Source organism: Mesoplodon mirus (genome assembly GCF_964341445.2).
Source record: "Mesoplodon mirus genome assembly, chromosome: X".
Lineage (NCBI taxonomy): Eukaryota > Metazoa > Chordata > Mammalia > Artiodactyla > Ziphiidae > Mesoplodon > Mesoplodon mirus.
In genome coordinates, this window is record NC_138981.1 from 85,573,184 (window position 1) to 85,583,716 (window position 10,533).

The 10,533-nt window shown below is 37.8% G+C and overlaps 1 pseudogene across 1 annotated transcript; it reads left to right on the forward strand.

The window, feature by feature from the left end:
* The first annotated feature begins 6,475 nt into the window (after positions 1-6,475).
* LOC309796237 (baculoviral IAP repeat-containing protein 5-like) lies at positions 6,476-7,122 on the forward strand (annotated as a pseudogene). The gene has a single exon. The product of its transcript is annotated as a baculoviral IAP repeat-containing protein 5-like (transcript).
* The last annotated feature ends 3,411 nt before the right edge of the window (positions 7,123-10,533 follow it).

Below are 10,533 nucleotides of genomic sequence, written 5' to 3' on the forward strand. Positions count from 1 at the left end.
TTTATTTTATATTACTTTATTTTATTTTATCCTCTTTCTTACTTTCTATTTTTTCTCCCTTTTATTCTGAGCCATGTGGAGGACACTCTCTTGGTGCTGCAGCCAGACATCAGGGCTGTGTCACTGAGATGGGAGAGCCAACTTCAGGACACTGGTCCACAAGAGACTTCCCAGATCCATGTAATATCAAACAGCGAAAATCCCCCAGATATCTCCATCTCAACACAAACACCCAGCTTCACTCAACAACCAGCAAGCTACATTCCTGGACACCCTATGCCAAACAACTAGCAAGACAGGAACACAGCACCATACATAACAGAGAGGCTGCCTAAAATCATAATAAGGCCACAGACACAAAAAAACACACCACCAGACGTGGACCTGACCACCAGAATGACAAGATCCAGCCTCATTCACCAGAACACAGGCACTAGTCCCCTACACCAGGAAGCCTACCCAACCCACTGAACCAACTTTAGCCACTGGGGACAGACACCAAAAACAACGGGAACAACGAACCTGCAGCCTGTGAAAAGGAGACCCCAAACACAGTAAGATAAGCAAAATGAAAAGACAGAAAAACACACAGCAGATGAAGGAGCAAGGAAAAAACTCACCAGACTTAACAAATGAAGAGTAAATAGGCAGTATGCCTGAAAAAGAATTCAGAATAATGATAGTAAAGATGATCCAAAATCTTGGAAATAGAATAGAGATAATGCAAGAAACATTTAACAAGGACCAAGAAGAACTAAAGAGGAAAAAAGCAATGGTGAAAAACCCAACAAATGAAAATAAAAACACTCTAGAAGGGATCAATATCAGAATAACTGAGGCAGAAGAACGGATAAGTGACCTGGAAGATAAAATAGTGGAAATAAATACTGAAGAGCAGAATAAAGGAAAAAGAATGAAAAGAACTGAGGACAGTCTCAGAGACCTCTGGGACAACATTCGAATTATAGGGGTCCCAGAAGAAGAAGAGAAAAACAAAGGGACTGAGAAAATATTTGAAGAGATTATAGTTGAAAACTTCCCTAATATGGGAAAGGAAATAAATAATCCAGTCCAGGAAGCATACTGGACTGGAGTACCATACAGGATAAATTCAAGGAGAAATATGCCAAGACACATATTAATCAAACTATCAAATATTAAATGCAAAGAAAACATATTAAAAGCAGAAAGGGAAAAACAACAGATAACACACAAGGGAATCCCCATAAGGTAAACACGTGATCGTTCAGCAGAAACTCTTCAAGCCAGAAGGGAGTGGCAGGACATATTTAAAGTGATGAAGGAGAAAAACCTACAACCAAGATTACTCGACCCAGCAAGGATCTCATTCAGATTTGATGGAGAAATTAAAATCTTTACAGACAAGCAAAAGCAGAGAAAGTTCAACACCACTAAACCAGCTTTACAACAAATGCTAAAGGAACTTCTCTAGGCAAGAAACACAAGAGAAGGAAAAGACATACAATAACAAACCCAAGACAATTAAGGAAATGGGAATAGGAAAATACATATCGATAATTACCTTAAATGTAAATGAATTAAATGCTCCCACCAAAAGACACAGACTGGCTGAATGGATACAAAAAAAAAAAAAGTATTTATGCTATCTACAAGAGACCCACTTCAGACCTAAGGACACATACAGACTGAAAGTTAGGGGATGGAAAAACATATTCCATGCAAATGGAAATCAGACAGAAGCTTGAGTAGTAATTCTCATATCACACAAAGTAGACTTTAAAATAAAGACTATTAGAAGAGACAAAGAAGGACACTACATAATGATCAAGGAATCGATCCAAGAAGAAGATATAACAACTGTCAATATTTATGCACCCAAAATAGGAGCACTTCAATACATAAGGCAAATACTAACAGCCATAAATGAGGAAATTGACAGTAATACAATCAAGTAGGGGACTATAACATCCCACTTTCACCAAAGGACAGATCATCCAAAATGAAAATAAATAAGGAAACACAAGCTTTAAATGATACATTAAACATGATGGATTTAATTTATATTTATAGGACATTACATCCAAAAACAACAGAATACACATTCTACTCAAGTGCTCATGGAACATTCTCCAGGATAGATAATATCTTGGGTCACAAATCAAGCCTTGGTAAATTTAAGAAAATTGAAATTGTTTCAAGTATCTTTTCCGACAACAACACTTTGAGGCTAGATATCAATTACAGGAAAACAATTTGTAAAAAATACAAACACATGGAGGCGAAATCATACACTACTTAATAACCAAGAGATCACTGAAGAAATCAAGGGAGAAATCAAAAAATACCTAGAAACAAATGACAATGAAAACACAATGACCCAAAACCTATGGAATGCAGCAAAAGCAGTTCTAAGAGGGAAGTTTATAGCAATAGAATCCTACATCAAGAAACAAGAAATATCTCAAATAAACAACCTAACCTTACATCGAAAGCAATTAGAGAAAGAAGAGCAACAAAACCCCAATGTTAGCAGAAGGAAAGAAATCATAAAGATCAGATCAGAAATAAATGAAAAAGAAATGAAGGAAATGATAGCAAAGATCAATAAAACTAAAAGCTGGTTCTTTGAGAAGATAAACAAAATTGATAAACCATTAGCCAGACTCATCAAGAAAAAAAGAGAGAAGACTCAAATCAATAGAATTAGAAATGAAAAAGGAGAAGTAACAACTGACACTGCAGAAAGACAAAAGATCAAGAGAGATAACTACAAGCAACTCTATGCCAGTAAAATGGACAACCTGGAAGAAATGGACAAATTCTTAGAAATGCTCAACCTCCAAAGACTGAACCAGGAAGAAATAGAAAATATGAACAGGCCAATCACAAGCACTGAAATTGAAACTGTGATTAAAAATTTTCCAACAAACAAAACCCAGGACTAAATGGTTTCACAGGCAAATTCTATCAAACACTTAGAGAAGTGCTAACACCTATCCTTCTCAAACTCTTCCAAAATATAGCAGAGGGAGGAAAACTTCCAAACTCATTCTACAAGGCCACCATCACCCTGATACCAAAACCAGAGAAAGATGTCACAAAGAAAGAAAACTACAGGCCAATATCACTGATGAACATAGATGCAAAAATCCTCAACAAAATAGTAGCAAACAGAATGCAACAGCACATTAAAAGGATCATACACCATGATCAGGTGTGGTTTATTCAAGGAATGCAAGGATTCTTCAATATAAGCAAATCGATCAACGTGATACATCATATTAACAAATTGAAGGAGAAAAACCAAATGATCATCTCAATAGATGCAGAGAAAGCTTTCGACAAAATTCAACAACAATTTTTGATAAAAACCCTGGACAAAGTAGGCATAGAGGGAACTTTCCTCAACATAATAAAGGCCATATATGACAAACCAACATCCAACATTGTCCTCAATGGTAAAAAACTGAAACCATTCCCACTAAGATCAGGAACAAGACAAGGTTGCCCACTCTCACCACTCTTATTCAACATAGTTTTGGAGGTTTTAGCCCCAGCAATCAGAGAAGAAAAAGAAATAAAAACAATCCAAATCAGAAAAGAGGAAGTAAATTTGTCACTGTTTGCAGATGACATGATACTCTACATAGAGAATACTAAAGATGCTACCAGAAAACTACTAGAGTTAATCAATGAATTTGGTAAAGTAGCAGGATATGAAATACACAGAAATCTCTCACATTCCTATACACTAATGATGAAAAATCTGAAAGTGAAATCAAGAAAACACTCCCATTTACCATTGCAACAAAAAGAATAAAATATCTAGGAATAAACCTACCTAAGGAGACAAAAGACCTGTATGCAGAAAATTATAAGACACTGATGAAAGAAATTAAAGATGATATGAATAGATGGAGAGATACACGATGTTCTTGGATTGGAAAAATCAATATTGTGAAAATGACTCTACTACCCAAAGCAATCTACAGATTCAATGCAATCCCTATCAAACTACCACTGGTATTTTTCACAGAACCAGAACAAGAAATTTCAAAATTTGTATGGAAACACAAAAGACCCTGAATAGCCAAAGCAATGTTGATAACGAAAAGTGGAGCTGGAAGAATCAGGCTCCCTGACTTCAGACTATACTACAATGCTACAGTAATCAAGATAGTATGGTACTGGCACGAAAACAGAAATATAGATCAATGGAACAGGATAGACAGCCCAGAGATTAACCCACACACATATGGTCACCTTAACTTTGATAAAGGAGGCAAGAATATACAGTGGAGAAAAGACTGCCACTTCAATAAGTGGTGCTGGGAAAACTGGACAGGGGCATGTAAAAGTATGAAATTAGAACACTCTCTAAAACCATACACAAAAATAAACTCAAAATGGATTAAAGACCTAAATGTAAGGGCAGACACTATCAAAATCTTACAGGAAAACATAGGCAGAACACCCTATGACATAAATCACAGCAAGATCCTTTTTGACCCACCTCCTTGAGAAATGGAAATAAAAAGAAAAATAAACAAATGGGACCTAGTGAAACTTCAAAGCTTCTGCACAGCTCTGGAAACCATAAACAAGACCAAAAGACAACCCTCAGAATGGGAGAAAATATTTGCAAATGAAGCAACTGACAAAGGATTAATCTCCAAAATTTACAAGCAGCTCATGCAGTTCAATAACAAAGAAACAAACAACCCAATCCAAAAATGGGCAGAAGACCTAAATAGACAATTCTCTAAAGAAGATATACAGATTGCCAACAAACACCTGAAAGAATGCTCAACTTCATTAATCATTAGAGAAATGTAAATCAAAACTGCAATGTGATATCATCTCACACCGGTCAGAATGGCCATCATCAAAAAATCTAGAAACAATAAATGGTGGAGAGGGTGTGGAGAAGAGGGAACACTCTTGCACTGTTGGTGGGAATGTACATTGATACAGCCATTATGGAGAACAATATGGGAGTTCCTTTAAAAACTACAAATAGAACTACCATACAACCCAGCAATCCCACTGCTGGGCATATACCCTGAGAAAACCATAATTCAAAAAGAGTCATGTACCAAAATGTTCATTGCAGCTCTGTTTACAATAGCCGGGACATGAAATCAACCTAAGTGTCCATCAACAGATGAATGGATAAAGAAGATGTGGCACATATATACAATGGAATATTACTCAGCCATATAAAGAAACGAAATTGAGTTATTTTAGTGAGGTAGATGGACCTAGAGTGTGTCATACAGAGTGAAGCATGTCAGAAAGAGAAAAGCAAATACTGTATGCTAACACATATATATGGAATGTAAGAAAAAAAAAGGTTATGAAGAACCTAAGGGTAAGACGGGAATAAAGACACAGACCTACTAGAGCATGGACTTGAGGATATGGGGAGGGGTAAGGGTAAGCTGGGACAAAGTGAGAGAGTGGCATGGACATATATACACTACCAAATGTAAAATAGATAGCTAGTGGGAAGTAGCCACATAGCACAGGGAGATCAGCTAGGTGGTTTGTGACCACCTAGATGGGTGAGATAGGGAGGGTGAGGAGGGAGGGAGATGCAAGAGGGAAGAGATATGGGAACATATGTGTATGTATAACTGATTCACTTTGTTATAAAGCAGAATGTAACATACCATTGTAAAGCAATTATACTCCAATAAAATTGTTAAAAGAAAAATAAAATAAATAAATACCAGTCTCTGCCCTCAGAGATGCCCCATCTAGTGTAGAAAACAAAATAGTATATAAGATATTCCAATGCTATGGCATATTGCTATATTCTAGTATGCCTAGTCTTCTATAGAAGCAAAGAAGAGGAAATTCCTAACTTCTTGGGGTGGGGGATGTGGAATGAGTTCAGGAGGACAGTGTAATCAGAGACTATTTTACAGAGAAGGTGAACTCTGATCTGAATCTTAAACACTACTTAGATATCAATCTGCTATTCCAGGGAAGAAAGAAAGCATGGAGATGTGAGGATGTATACATGGAGTATAGAAAGCAATTAAGTCTGACTGGATCATAGGATATGTAGAACGATTTAGTAGAAAATGAGGCCTGAAGGAGAGACAGAAACCAGGTCTTCAAACCATGCCAAAGATAATGAGGAGCCATCAAAAATCTATTAGCAAGAGAGTGAAATGATCAGATTTACCTTTTGCTAAAGCCATGATGGTTTCAACTGGGAGGAAGAAAGTTTGGATGAAGGGAATTATAATAGTAAGATTTTGCAATGGTCCAAGTAAGAGATTATAAAGACATGGATTAGGAAAATGACAACAAAACTGGTTAGAAATGATTGCATCGGAAACAGCAAAAAGTAGAATTAGTAAATCTTGGTAATTGGTTGGCTATGAAATGTGAGAGAGTGGGAGGATTCAGAGATAATGCCAAATGCCCTGCAGCAGCCTTCAACCATCAGATTTGAACGGTGGCATTGCTCGGCTCCATCGGCATGGGTGCCCCATTGTTACACCCGGCCTGGCAGCTCTACCTCAAGAACCACTGTGTCTCCACATTTAGGACCTGGCCCTTCTTGGAGGGTTGCGCCTGCACCCTGGAGTGGATGGCCATGGCTGGGTTCATCCACTGTCCCCTGAGAATAAGCCCGACTTGGCTCAGTGTTTCTTCTGCTTCAAGGAGTTGGAAGGCTGGGAGCCAGATGACAACCCTATTGAAGAACATAAAAAGCATTCATCTGGTTGTGCTTTCCTTTCTGTCAAGAAGCAGTTTGAAGAATTAACCCTCAGCGAATTTTTGAAACTTGATAAGGAAAGAGCCAAGAACATAATTGCAAAGGAAACCAACAATAAGCAGGAAGAATTTGAAGAAACTGCAAAGAAAGTCCGCTGTGCCATTGAGCAGCTGGCTGCCACGGGGCTACCCCACTGTCACTGCCCCACAGCGACACAGACACATCGTTTCCAAGGCACAGCCCTCAGCGTTACCAGCTTTTCTCTGGGGCCTCTTAACTGTGCCTTAGGAAAGGAGAACATCAACATTTTGAAATTAGAATATTTAAACTGTATTTTTGGTATTTTTCTTGAAGGTGGTGCCAGGGGCTACTTTTGTTGTACAGCTAGTACTAAGTACAGTGACTAAGTCTCTCTTTAAAAAAAAAAAAAAGAGAGAGAGAAAGAATGTCAAGGTTTCTGGCTCGCACTAGGTGAAAGAGATTGGGGACGCTGAAAGAGGTTCAGGTTTGTAGAAGACTGTGAGCTTGACTAGGGATAGGATGAATTTAAATGATCTCCAGAATATATGTTGGAAACATAGAAAGAGCTGGAGATATATGCTCAGAGCTCAGTAAAGGGACCTGAGTTAGATAAATTTAGGACAAGAATAAGAAAGGAAAAATGTGGGTAGATTCAAGCATTTTAAGTGACAAGACCTGAATTATGGGAAAGAGGACAGTAAAATAAATGTGTCAGGGAAACAATGCAAATTTAGTACACAGTATTTATAGAACATGAACAGACTATGTTTGTAGAAATTCTTGTTCTGTAAGGTATCAAAGAGTAAATATGTACACTATAAGAGTCCTTATTTTAAAAGAAGCTTTAACAAAAAAATGAAATAAAAGATGCCAACGTGTTTTTGCAATGTTGAATACAAAGTGCTAAGTATTTTTCTAATAAACTGCTCTTAAATCCACCTATCCCTGCTCCTAAAACAGTTATTTTCACCATCTGCCAGCAGCAGTCCCTCCCCTTATAAATCTTTCTTCGTTTATTTTTCTCATGCTCAAAAATTGCAGAACAAGTGAGAGAGGGTGAAGCATAGCTGCTATGAGTTATTTGAATGAGTGACAGAGCCCAAAAATGGAAACATAAATTTTGACAAACTCCCTCAGCAACTATATACTCCTAAGGGTGTCAGGGACATATCCAGCATGCTTCAGCTAGGATTCTTTTTTTCTTCTTTTTCAGAAATTGACCAAGTTCTGATACAAATATGAAAGCATTGGAAATGCAATAAAAAAAAAGGAGCAAAGACGTGGCATCTTTCAGGATTTGCCTGAAAGAGAAATAGACTGGAGCAGCGGTCTCCAGCCTTTTTGGCACCAGGGACCGGTTTTATGGAAGAAAATTTTTCCACACACCAGTGGGGGGATGGTTTCAGGAACATTACATTTATTGTGCACTTTATTTCTCTTATTATTACATTGTAATATATAATGAAATAATTATACAACTGACCATAAGGCAGAATCAGTGGGAGCCCTGAGCTTGTTTTCAATTGCCAGTCACTAACAGGGTTTTTGTTGTTGTTGTTGTTTATAAATTTATTTTTGGCTGCATTGGGTGTTCGTTGCTGCACGTGGGCTTTCTCTAGTTGCGGTGAACAGGGGCTACTCTTCGTTGCGGTGCCCAGGCTTCTCATTGTGGTGGCTTCTCTTGTTGTGGAGCACAGGCTCTAGGTGCATGGGCTTCAGTAGTTGTGGCTCGCAGGCTCCAGAGTACAGGTTCAGTAGTTATGGCACACAGGCTTAGTTGTTCCGTGGCATGTGGTATCTTCCCAGACCAGGGCTCGAATCCATGTCCCCTGCATTGGCAGGCAGATTCTTAACCACTTCACTACTAGGGAAGCCCGACAGGGTTTTGATATGAGTCAGCAAGCAATTGATTTATTATGGTCTCTCTGCAGTCAAACCTCTCTGCTAATGATAATCTGTATTTGCAGCCACTCCCCAGCACTAACATCACCCCCTTGGCTCCACCTCAGATCATCAGGCATTAGATTCTCATAAGGAGCACGCAACCTAGATCCCTCACATGCACAGTTCACAGTAGTGTTCACACTCTTATGAGAATCTAATGCTGCCACTGATCTGACAGGAGGCGGAGTTCAGGTGGTAGTGTGAACAATGGGGAGCAGCTGTAAATACAGATGAAGCCTCGCTCGCTCACCTGCTGCTCACCTCCTGCTATGCAGCCCAGTTCCTAACAGGCCACTGACCAGTACCAGTCCGTGGCCTGGGGGTTGGAGACTCCTGAACTAGAGAATTGACTTGCATGATTCCTCTTACACAATAAGTCAAATTCAAGGTCACAGGCTTAGAGCATTAAGGGTTGGCTGTAGGGCAATTGTAGTTTTTCACATGCCATAGAAGATCCCATGATTTGAATACCTCTACTCCCTGCAATTTCGCTTTATTTTCACCAAATCGTGTCCCCACTAAATTAACACTGCTGTGACACTAAAAGGGCTGATGTAAAATTTTAAAGATTTTAAACCTAAGAAAATCAACCACACATTTACCCAGATTTGAATTGTATTTTCTCTCTGATTCCCAAACTATAATCCTTTGTTCCTTTCCTTTCAGGATATTCATTTTGGTGTTGAATCCAGCAGCCTATACACTAAATTATAAATGCTACAATGAAGAGTCACCTGATAAAAATATGACAGTGAGATATTTCCTGTTATTTAAATTACTCAGAATTTTAATTAGAAAAGTTACAAGTCCCCAGTATATAAATGGCTAACAAAACAACAACAAAAAAAAATGAGGCAGTCTCATAAGAGAAAATGTAACTAACAAACAAATATACAGGAATATGTTCAATCTTGGAAGCAATCAGAAAAGTTTAACAAAGCTATAATGAGGTAATATTTTTACCAATTTAATTTAGATTTTCTTCCATAGTTTTCTGGCATGGTCTTGGTGAAATTAGTCAATTATTCCAGTCTTTTTGGAAATCAGTTTGGCAGGATATTTCAAGAAAAATTTAAATGTTTATATCATTTCACCCAGTAATTTAACTGCCAGGAATTTATGCTGAGGAAATAATTCAAGAAGTTACAAAAACTGTATGCAGTGAGATTTTCTTTACAACATTGTTTATAATAGCAAAAAAATTAGTAAGGACCTAAATGACCCACGATAGACTAGCTAAATCATGATGAACAACCTTAAAGGAATATTGTGCAGCCACTAGAAATTATCAGTATGAGTAACATATAACTACATGACAAACCATTTATGATATAATATTATATAAAGAACAGAGTACATGAGTACCTTCATTATGTTTACAATTTTATAAAATTAAGTGTGTATGTAAAGAGCACATTAAAAATTGAAACATTATGTAGTGCTATTGTAAGTGATAATTTTATTCCTATGATCTCATTTTCATAATATTGTTTCTGCACTGATACATTTTTTAAAGTACTCTTCCACTTACTTCCCTCTCCTTTCCATGGTTCAACAGGTACTTGGTTTCTGATCACCCCTGGGATTGTCATATGGACCTCAGACAACTCGCTGCAGTACAAACGTCACCTCTGGAAAGCCTGGCTGCTTAGAAAGCCCAGGCCCAGCTTCCGACTTAGGCTTCTTTTATTTCCTTCCCCAGCTTCCCTGCCAATGGCTCAACCTCCCCTTTGTTTGCCTTTCAAGCAGCTATAGTCATTTGGGAAAACACACGTGAAATGGATTTACTTTCTAGGGTTGAAAATTTAATATATTTGATGTGATAAATATGACTCCTTTATTACAATTAAAGC